This window comes from Pseudophryne corroboree, chromosome 3 (assembly GCF_028390025.1).
Source record: "Pseudophryne corroboree isolate aPseCor3 chromosome 3, aPseCor3.hap2, whole genome shotgun sequence".
NCBI lineage: Eukaryota > Metazoa > Chordata > Amphibia > Anura > Myobatrachidae > Pseudophryne > Pseudophryne corroboree.
Window position 1 is genome coordinate 733,684,180 of NC_086446.1, and position 11,328 is coordinate 733,695,507.

At 49.3% G+C, this 11,328-nt stretch overlaps 1 long non-coding RNA gene across 1 annotated transcript; it reads right to left on the minus strand.

Moving 5' to 3' along the window:
- Positions 1-2,849: 2,849 nt before the first annotated feature.
- On the minus strand, positions 2,850-11,122 carry LOC135058214 (uncharacterized). The gene is made up of 4 exons (XR_010244683.1): positions 11,039-11,122; positions 9,085-9,456; positions 5,053-5,191; positions 2,850-2,943 (listed from the first exon to the last, which is right to left on the minus strand). It is a non-coding gene; the product is annotated as an uncharacterized LOC135058214 (long non-coding RNA).
- Positions 11,123-11,328: the final 206 nt, after the last annotated feature.

The window sequence follows — 11,328 nt, forward strand, 5'->3', positions numbered from 1 at the left end:
AAGTTCATGCACTCCCCTTTGAGTAACCGAGCTGCTCCAAGTGGATTCAGCACAGTGCATGCAGCCCCAGAAAATGTACAGGTCATACAGGTACATTGACACAATTTTTTAGCTTCAGCTGTGTGAAGCTGATGTGCTGAAGCTAGGAGGTAGGTAATGATCTGGTTTCATCATAGTCGAGCTTCCAAGTCATTTTCCTCTTCGTTCTCAGCACAGAGTTTATGGTATCCCTTATCTTCCTCTTTTCTGGATCACCAATCCTCACGCGGCGTTCACACCTAGCCATGATGTCATGTACCAGATTTTTGGGCAGCGGAAGTTTGCCCTTGGAACCATCAAAGTTCACACGATTGGCCCACGTCAAGTATTTGTCATACCGTACATGGTGCTGGAACAGAGAATATGCATATTTCTGAATATGTCCATTTGAAGCTCTGTACAGATGGTCGTCCAGGGAAGTTGAGATGACAGCCAGGGCAATATTGTTCAGAGAGCCTCCGAATGTATTGCGAAGTGGCCTGTGAGCAGGTGTGCTGGTCATCATTGGTGTTCCTGGCAACAGCACACTTGAATCCAGGCCTCTGCGGTCGTCCAGCCCTCTGCGGTCCTCCAGGCCTCCTCTGCGGTCCTCCAGGTCTCTTCTGCGGTCCTCCTGGTCTCTTCTGCGGTCCTCCTGGTCTCTTCTGCGGTCCTCCAGGCCTCCTCTGCGGTCGTCCAAGTCGCTGACTTCGTCCAGTCCGCTGCTGTGGTCCAGGCCTCTGCGGTCCTCCAGGCCTCCTCTGCGGTCCTCCAGGCCTCCTCTGCGGTCCTCCAGGCCTCCTCTGCGGTCCTCCAGGTCTCTTCTGCGGTCCTCCAGGCCTCCTCTGCGGTCCTCCAGGCCTCCTCTGCGGTCCTCCAGGTCTCTTCTGCGGTCCTCCAGGCCTCCTCTGCGGTCCTCCAGGCCTCCTCTGCGGTCCTCCAGGCCTCCTCTGCGGTCCTCCAGGCCTCCTCTGCGGTCCTCCAGGCCTCCTCTGCGGTCCTCCATGTTTCCTCTGCGGTCCTCCAGGCCTCTGTGGTCGTCCAGGCCTCCTCTGCGTTCGCCCAAGTCGCTGACTTCGTCCAGTCCGCTGCTGTGGTCCAGGCCTCTGCGGTCCTCCAGGTCTCTTCTGCGGTCCTCCAGGTCTCTTCTGCGGTCCTCCAGGCCTCCTCTGCGTTCGCCCAAGTCGCTGACTTCGTCCAGTCCGCTGCTGTGGTCCAGGCCTCTGCGGTCCTCCAGATCTCTTCTGCGGTCCTCCAGGTCTCCTCTGCGGTCCTCCAGGCCTCCTCTGCGGTCCTCCAGGCCTCCTCTGCGGTCCTCCAGGCCTCCTCTGCGGTCCTCCAGGCCTCCTCTGCGGTCCTCCAGGCATCCTCTGCGGTCCTCCATGCCGCTGACTTCGTCCAGTCCGCTGCGGTCCTCCAGGCCTCCTCTGCGGTCCTCCAGGCCTCCTCTGCGGTCCTCCAGGCCTCCTCTGCGGTCGTCCAGGCCTCCTCTGCGGTCCTCCAGGCCTCCTCTGCGGTCCTCCAGGCCTCCTCTGCGGTCCTCCAGGCCTCCTCTGCGGTCCTCCATGCCGCTGACTTCGTCCAGTCCGCTGCGGTCCTCCAGGCCTCCTCTGCGGTCCTCCAGGCCTCCTCTGCGGTCCTCCATGCCGCTGACTTCGTCCAGTCCGCTGCGGTCCTCCAGGTCTCCTCTGCGGTCGTCCAGGCCTCCTCTGCGGTCCTCCAGGCCTCCTCTGCGGTCCTCCAGGCCTCCTCTGCGGTCCTCCAGGCCTCCTCTGCGGTCGTCCATGCCGCTGACTTCGTCCAGTCCGCTGCGGTCCTCCAGGTCTCCTCTGCGGTCGTCCAGGCCTCCTCTGCGGTCGTCCAGGCCTCCTCTGCGGTCGTCCAGGCCTCCTCTGCGGTCCTCCAGGCCTCCTCTGCGGTCCTCCAGGCCTCCTCTGCGGTCCTCCAGGCCTCCTCTGCGGTCCTCCATGCCGCTGACTTCGTCCAGTCCGCTGCGGTCGTCCAGGCCTCCTCTGCGGTCGTCCAGGCCTCCTCTGCGGTCCTCCAGGCCTCCTCTGCGGTCCTCCAGGCCTCCTCTGCGGTCCTCCAGGCCTCCTATGCGGTCCTCCAGGCCTCCTCTGCGGTCGTCCATGCCGCTGACTTCGTCCAGTCCGCTGCGGTCCTCCAGGCCTCCTCTGCGGTCCTCCAGGTCTCCTCTGCGGTCCTCCAGGCCTCCTCTGCGGTCCTCCAGGCCTCCTCTGCGGTCCTCCAGGCCTCCTCTGCGGTCCTCCAGGCCTCGGTCGTCCAGGCCGCTGACTTGAACCGCTTGGTGGTGTGTTGCAATGATGGTGCGGCAAACTCCAACTTGCCATTCTTCCCTCGTTTGTTCAATGACTTTCTTCATGGCTTCTACCATCTGTTCCTTTATGCCTTCTTTAAGGCCAGCCACATCGGTCTGCAGCTGATTGACCTGTCCACCAACTTCTGACTCCATATTGGTCACCTTACTGAGTAGCTCCTTTAGTAAAACAGGACAGGTACACTGGCAGTCCTGCACTTTGGTGTTCACATCTGTGAAATGCAACCTTCTTCGTGGTGAATGTGTCATGTCTTCTTGTCCAGGGGTGGCTACATGGTCCAAAAAAGAAGCTTCCTGATGCAGCGTGTTTGTCACGTCCTCTAGCACCGGTATTTCCAGATTCATTGGCTGAACACTGTGATCTGCAGGAGATGGAACAATTACATCATTTGCCACACCACATATCATCTCCAACGTATTATTCTTTGCCTTGGCATTTTTTCGTGGTTTCACCACATTTTCTTTCTGAGCCGCCTTGGCAGTTTTCTTCTTCTTTTGTGGGACTACTGCAGCAAGTTTCTGTGCCACTGATGGGTGGGTTTTGGCACTCCCGTAAAATCTGGTAGTCTGCATTCTTTGTCTTTTGTCTAAAAATATAAAAACCACAATAAGAAAACATGTAAAGCACAGCATGCTAAAAATAGCAAACAACTGTACATTTTCAAATAAAGTGCACAACAGTAAAGTGCAAATACTGTACTGTACAGTATTTGCCTTTTTTCCCTGTGCCTCCCAACAAGAACCTCTGCAGGAGGGACAGAATGCTCTGTTACGGACTTCAGTTTAAATATACAGTATGATTACCATCACCTGTGCGAACAACTATACTGTACAGTAGTTACTGTATTTGATAAGATAGGTGTTTCACCACAAGTGATAGCAATCATTCAGTACTACTGCACATACCTGTAGTACACCGGGATAAGCAAGGTCTATGTACATTACGTTATACCGAGCTGGATCGCTTAGCAACCTGACAAAATGGCCACCGACCGTGAACTCCCAGCACGTGGCAGCGCTTGGATATGGAGTGAGATACAGTATGGTACAGTCCAGGGGCAATGCTGAAGGAGCGTCACAATCCCCTAGCTCAATTACTAGAGCCATCTTAACAGCAGTGTGGGCCCCTGGACACAGCAATGCACTGGGGCCCCTACCCACTCACCAGCGGAAGGGGTGGGGGGAGCTATCAGCGGCAGCTTTGATGCTCCGCGGGGGATAGGGGGGGTTCTATCTTTCGCTCAGTATGTACAGTAGGACCTGGAGAAATAATTTCTGCTAATTATTCCTTTACTGCACAGATGGGGCAGGAAGGAGAACACTAAACTGTAGAAGGGGGCATTGTGCTGAATGAAGGGGCCCTGGTACAGTACATGACTTCCAGGGTGGTAGGGGGTGTTTAATACACAGGGGAGGAGTGGATAATGGAGTGGGCTTAATATTAGTGTTATGGACTGCAATTAGTTTCCTGTATGAAACAGATACAGTACAGTAAATAACCCTCCTTGGAAGTGCATGGGCCCTGTGAGACTTACAGTAGTGTACAGCATAAGGGTCGACTGACATGATGTACAAGCATTACATACAGTACATGTCAGTACTGTATGTAAATTCTTCAATTATTGCCTAACAACAATGCTGCTTACTGTATATTAAATACTGTAGGCCTAGAAATGTGCATCTCAATATAGTAGTTAAAAACACAGGGGCCTATGTGGATAAGCGAGTTCTATGCACACTAAAAATGGCCACCGACCGTGAACCCCCAGCACGTGGCAGCGCTCGGATATGTAGTGAGATACAGTATGGCATACATTTCACAGTTCAGGGGGCAATGCTGAAGGAGCGTCACAATCCCCTAGCTCAATTACATTGGGATAAGCGAGGTCTATGCACATTACGGTATACCGAGCTGGATCGCTTAGCAACCTGACAAAATGGCCGCCGACCGTGAACTCCCAGCACGTGGCAGCGCTCGGATATGTAGTGAGATACAATATGGCATACATTTCACAGTTCAGGGGGCAATGCTGAAGGAGCGTCACAATCCCCTAGCTCAATTACATTGGGATAAGCGAGGTCTACTGTATGCACATTACGGTATACCGAGCTGGATCGCTTAGCAACCTGACAAAATGGCCGCCGACCGTGAACTCCCAGCACGTGGCAGCGCTCGGATATGTAGTGAGATACAGTATGGCATACATTTCACAGTTCAGGGGGCAATGCTGAAGGAGCGTCACAATCCCCTAGCTCAATTACATTGGGATAAGCGAGGTCTATGCACATTACGGTATACCGAGCTGGATCGCTTAGCAACCTGACAAAATGGCCGCCGACCGTGAACTCCCAGCACGTGGCAGCGCTCGGATATGTAGTGAGATACAATATGGCATACATTTCACAGTTCAGGGGGCAATGCTGAAGGAGCGTCACAATCCCCTAGCTCAATTACATTGGGATAAGCGAGGTCTATGCACATTACGGTATACCGAGCTGGATCGCTTAGCAACCTGACAACATGGCCGCCGACCGTGAACTCCCAGCACGTGGCAGCGCTCGGATATGTAGTGAGAGATGGTATACATTTTAAAATACACCGGGATAAGTTGTACAGGCCATGGAGCAATGCACAGGGACATTCATCATTTACGTACAGTATATAAATAATTGTAAACCGTAAATGAAAGAATTACCGGTCAAATACTGTATGACGAAACTGTGTCAATGAGCTGGAACAGTATGGCCTGTGAAGAAGTTTTCGAAGGCAGAAACGGAGAGCAAATTATCAGGAGATTTCTGAAAGGTCGGAGAAGATCCACACAGCAAGTCTGCCTACGAGGAAACAGATTTGCAAAGTGGGTAGCGTAAAGCCTAACAACAATGCTGCTTACTGTATATTAAATACTGTAGGCCTAGAAATGTGCATCTCAATATAGTAGTTAAAAACACAGGGGCCTATGTGGATAAGCGAGTTCTATGCACACTAAAAATGGCCACCGACCGTGAACCCCCAGCACGTGGCAGCGCTCGAATATGTAGTGAGATACAGTATGGCATACATTTCACAGTTCAGGGGGCAATGCTGAAGGAGCGTCACAATCCCCTAGCTCAATTACATTGGGATAAGCGAGGTCTACTGTATGCACATTACGGTATACCGAGCTGGATCGCTTAGCAACCTGACAAAATGGCCGCCGACCGTGAACTCCCAGCACGTGGCAGCGCTCGGATATGTAGTGAGATACAATATGGCATACATTTCACAGTTCAGGGGGCAATGCTGAAGGAGCGTCACAATCCCCTAGCTCAATTACATTGGGATAAGCGAGGTCTATGCACATTACGGTATACCGAGCTGGATCGCTTAGCAACCTGACAAAATGGCCACCGACCGTGAACTCCCAGCACGTGGCAGCGCTCGGCAGCGCAGTTTGCTATGCGACCGAGCCCGGTGTAACGTACAGTACTGTAATGTGCATAGACCTCGCTTACAGTATCTCTGTGTATTTTGGCTAGGGGATTGTGACGCTCCTTCAGCATCGCCCCGTAGCCTGCACAGCTTATGCCATTTCTCATTCCATACCCAACTGCTGCCTGCCACGAGGTGGGGGTTCAGGAGGTGGGGGTTCATGGGTAGTGGTCGTTTTGACAGTGTGCTATGCGATTGAGTCCGGTGTACCGTAATACTGTATGCAATCCTACAGTAGCTTATCCCTCCCCTGTGTATTTTGGCTAGGGGATTGTGACGCTCCTTCAGCATTGCCCCATAACCTGCACAAGGGTTCAGGGGCGGCGGCCATTTTGCCAGTGTGCTACAGTATGTCATCGAGTCCGGTGTACCATAATATGCATACTGTGTATTTTAGCTAGGGGATTGTGACGCTCATTCAGCATTGCCCCATAGTCTGTACAATCTGGACTATTACTTGCTCCGTAGCCTAGGGCCTCTGTGGGGCAAGGAGTCATAGGTGGTAGCCATTTCTATTCAGTCTGCCCAGCTACAGAATTGTATGTGTACTGTGTACGGAGCATAGTACCTTAACCTGCATAGAACCTGCACATTATGGTACACCGGACTCGATCGCATAGAACCGCTCATGCAGCTACTGTACAGTATGCCCTGGTTTGCAGTATGTGAATAAAAAAAATAATAAAGTGTCTGAAAAAAACTACAGTAACATGCATTCGTACAGTACTTAAGGAATCGAACCCTGGACTCTGAGTATAGGAAGCGAAACACTTCACCACTTCGCCGCAGACAAATGTATAAATCCGTTGGTTTTGATTATGCTGTAATGGCTACGGGATTAGGACGATAACACTGTAGAAAATTCCTAATCTTGAGAGGCAATAGTGAACTTGTAACACACATCCATTTGCGACAGTGTACACTACTGGTTTTACAGTACTGTGTTTTGTCTGCGGGACTTGCACGCTCACATACAGTATTCATAAAGTATTGTAGATGGATCATATACTGTATGCTGTACTACTGTATTTGCGTCGGTGTCGTACTGTATATACTGTACAGTACTGTATTAAATAATGCAGCGTAATGAGTACAGTATTTGCTGTATGCAGCGTAATGAGACGCCTTAGTAAAGTAGTCCTTATTATGTATGTCAGTATTGTATTTTACGGGAGACCACACGCATGCGCAGTGGTGATTGTAAAAAGCGACATCTGGTGGCTGATCGCAGGTATTACACGTAAAGGTAACGCCAAACGTCAAATGTCTGTCTCCGTGCGATTAGATAGCCTCTCTGTGGCTAGGCGCGCCTCGCTACGCCACAGTACGCTGCGTATGGTCGAACGGGACAACCGCCGCGGCCACTCAAGATAAAGGTGGCTACATCTGTATGTAAACACATCAATTGTGTCCTACATTAATTGTGTTTATGAATTTGATTTTATTAAACTATAATAAATTATATGTACTTTTATAATACCTTAGCGCTCTCTTTATATTCTATTGTTGTTTTTCTTGCTCCACTGCCCCAGTTAGTGGCGCTATTCATGGAACACCACATCTTTGGATTTAAGAAGACATTTGTTTGTAATATCCCAAAGTCTGTATCTTTTGCTTACTTCACAATATCCGAACATAATACATTCTATGGATTTTGGATCTAACTTTCTCCTTGTCTCCTTAGGTATATGTGCAAAAGCTTTGTTCCCGAAGACACGAAGATGACTGACACTTGGCTTTGATTTGGACCACCCCTCCAGTAGCGTTTTACCTTTTACAGCTACTGTAGGTGCACAATTTTTTTAGGTATACTGCAGTAGATAGTTCTTCTGCCCAAAATCTTTTTTCCAGGCCAGCGTCACTTACCATATTCTGTGCTCTCTCAACAATTGTGCGGTTTGCCCGTTCACTCATGCCATTTTGTTCCAGTGTGTAGGACATTGTTAGCTGATGTTAGTTACCATATTTTTAAGGAATGCGGCTAACACCTTGTTGTCATGCTCTCCACCATTGTTGCATCTCAAGACCTTTAATTTCAGACCTGTCTGAGTCTCCACCAGGTTTTTGTATTCCACAATTTTGTTGACAACTTCACTGTTTTCTTTAATAAAATATACATATGTCATTCTTGTGACGTCATCAATGAGAGTCATGAAATATCTGTAGCCACTGAATGATATTACCTCCATTGGACCACATACATCTGTGTGCATTAGAGCTAGTGGTGTCTCTGCTCTGACTTTGGAATGGGTTGTGAGTTTGCTTTCTTTGTTTTTATACAGCTCACACATAGGTCTTTCATCGTTACTCATGGTGATCCCTGTTACCATTCCATCTAGCAGTTTCTGTACGTTGTCATATCCTAGATGACCCAAACATTTGTGCCACAGCTCCATTGATTGGTTTGCATCAGTAGCCATCATTGCAGAACACTCCTCAGTGTCCAGGACATATAGTTGGTTGCACCGAGTTGCTGAAGCAATTACAGTCCCTCTTTTATTTTGCGCCATACACTTGCCCTTTGCAGACTGGACTACGTAACCCTTTTTCTCTAGGACGCTGATAGCAATAAGATTACGTCCCAAATCTGGCACGAATAATACATCTTGGATATCTGTAACAACTGTTTCTCATCCAGTTCTTAAACACACTGTGATTGTCCCAACTTGTGATGCAGTAAGGATTTTATTTCGAATCCCTTTTACTGTAGTGGGTTCACACGGTGTTAAAGAACTGAACCAATGCTGATTGCAACCTAAATGCCTAGTGTCCCCCGAGTCCATGTACCAGCAATCCTTCTTGTGACTATCTGCTACATTCAGCGCTGACTCGTTTGGTTTGTCATGCTGTTTCTGTGCACCACTGGAATTTCTCATCCTGCAATCTGAAGCTTTATGCCCCAACTTATGACACACAAAACACTTGAACTTGAGCTTTTTGGACTTTGTCCCTTTTGTGAGTAAGGCAGAACCCTCTCCTATGGTCTTGACAGGAATACGTTCTTGGAACTGTAGTAGCTTGGCCCTTGCAAATTCTGTTGTCAGCTTGGTATCATTAGACTCCAAAGCAACCACCAAAAAATCTAATTCTGGTGTCAGATTTTGTAACATCACCATTGACATTTCCTCCTCATCCACCTGTGCCCCCACAGATGCCAACTGCTGAGCTACTGACAATATCTTATCAATGTAATCGTTCATGTCCTTGCAGGCACTCAATTTTGTCCCATATACAGTAGCATGCGTCTCTAACTTACCCTCATCAGACCTCTGTCCTCATACACCTAGTGAAGGGCTGTCCACATGTCCTTAGCCGACACTTTCCCACTGAATATAGAATAAACATGCTGCTCCACAGCTAAGCCTATCATGCCGATGGCTCTGTCTACATCATCTGGGTTAGGACCTGCTCCTGGGACCTTCCACAATTTTTCCCGCTTAAGCTGCATCTCCATGACAAACTTCCATGTAGTGTAGTTCTCTGAACCTTTGAATTTTTCAGAGTTCGTGCTGTGCCCTGTGCTATGCATCTTCTCATAAAATGTTTCTTTAAATTAATCTGTTGTTCTTTTGTTCTGTGTATCTCTGTTCTGGGCTATGACTCAAATACGCGGGGCTGGGCCCATATCCTGTTGACAGAATTTTGCAGTGTTTAATAGTGATGTTAATCCACAAAAATGATAGTTAACCAGACGCTGGTTTATTAACATACAAAGACAAACTTGTTAATGCAGAATATGTTCTGCAGCAGCAGTAAATCACTCATATATATGACAGGCTGGTACAGTGAAAACGCGGTACTTATCGCTATACATCATGCGGCTGTGGTAAGGTGGTGACTCTGACAGTATGGGAGGGAAGGCTGCACGTCCGTGCAGACTGCCTCTCGTTGTAAGGAACACACACCGCCCACTGCTCTCCGTCTCACTCAGGCAGTGCGAAACACGCTACAGGAGGAACAGTCTCTCTCTCTCCACTGCAGGAGGAACTATCTCTCCGTCTCCACTGCAGGAGGAACTATCTCTCCATCTCCACTGCAGGAGGAACTGTCTCTCCGTCTCCACTGCAGGAGGAACTGTCTCTCCGTCTCCACTGCAGGAGGAACTGTCTCACTCTCTCCACTGCAGGAGGAACTATCTCTCCATCTCCACTGCAGGAGGAACTATCTCTCCGTCTCCACTGCAGGAGGAACTATCTCTCTGTCTCCACTGCAGGAGGAACTATCTCTCTGTCTCCACTGCAGGAGGAACTGTCTCACTCTCTCCACTGCAGGAGGAACTGTGTCATCAGTCTCTCTCTCTCCACTGCAGGAGGAACTGTGTCATCAGTCTCCGCCTCCCTTATGCTCCAGCACTAAAGGGTAAACACTAGAGGATGGGCACCCTGCATAATGTATACACAGGAGACAAGGTAACAAACAAAAAGGAATTGGCACTGCGCTAACAGAAGGTACATTTACTTTACTGTAAATGCTGCTCAGGAAAGAAATGCAGAATCACTACCTAATTCCGCTGTTCAAACTAGAAATACAAGTAGGTTTATTCCCAGCGCAAAAGGAGGAGACAAGGTACTGAGGAGCCGATTCAGACCTGATCGCTGCTGTGTGTTTTCACACAGAGGGTGATAAGACACAAACTGCACGTGCGTATGCACAGCAATGCGCAGGCGCATTGCACGGCTATAGAGCGAATAGCCGTTCAGTGATGGGTTTGTGCGAAGGTTTCATTCGCATGGGTGATCGCAAGGAGATTGACAGGAAGACAGCGTTTGTGGGTGTTAACTGACCATTTTCAGGGAGTGTTTGGAAAAATGCAGGCGTGTCTATGCATTTGCAGGGAGGGAGTCTGAAGTCAAATCCGGTCCTGAACAGCAAGAAGTGATCGCAGCGACTGAGTAAGTTCTGGACTGCACAAAATCTTTTTTTTGCAGCTCTGCTACACATGCGATTGAACACTTGCACAGATAAAATACACTTCCCTCCATAGGCGGCGACTATCCAATCGCAGGGTTGCAAAAATCGCTGCCCAGTGATATACATATATAACACACACAACTGACAGGGAAAGTGGGCCTCTCTCAGCTCTGGGCACCATAGCAGTTGCACTCCCTGCACCTATGGTAGCTATGCCCTTGTGTATAACACATGTAACTGTGGCATAGAAAGGTGGCCCCTCTCAGATCTGGGCCCTATAGCAGTTGCACTCCCTGTACCTGCCAGTCTCAGCTCTGCACAATTGTACACACAGGACTCTGTCTCTCAGTCTATGTGTGTCACACTCTCCTCACTCTCCCTGAGATGGAGGAACAGGACTTACATCATATAACTCCGCCTCCAAATGACTCCTGGCACTAGAGGTCTAACACTAGGGGATGTACCCATAGTCTGATACACAGAAGGTGACAGCTACAGAGCGCAGCATATCCTAACACTCCCCATCGCTCAAGACTTTCTCTGGTCACAAGTTTAAAGAACATGACATTTTATCAAACAAATCAATAAA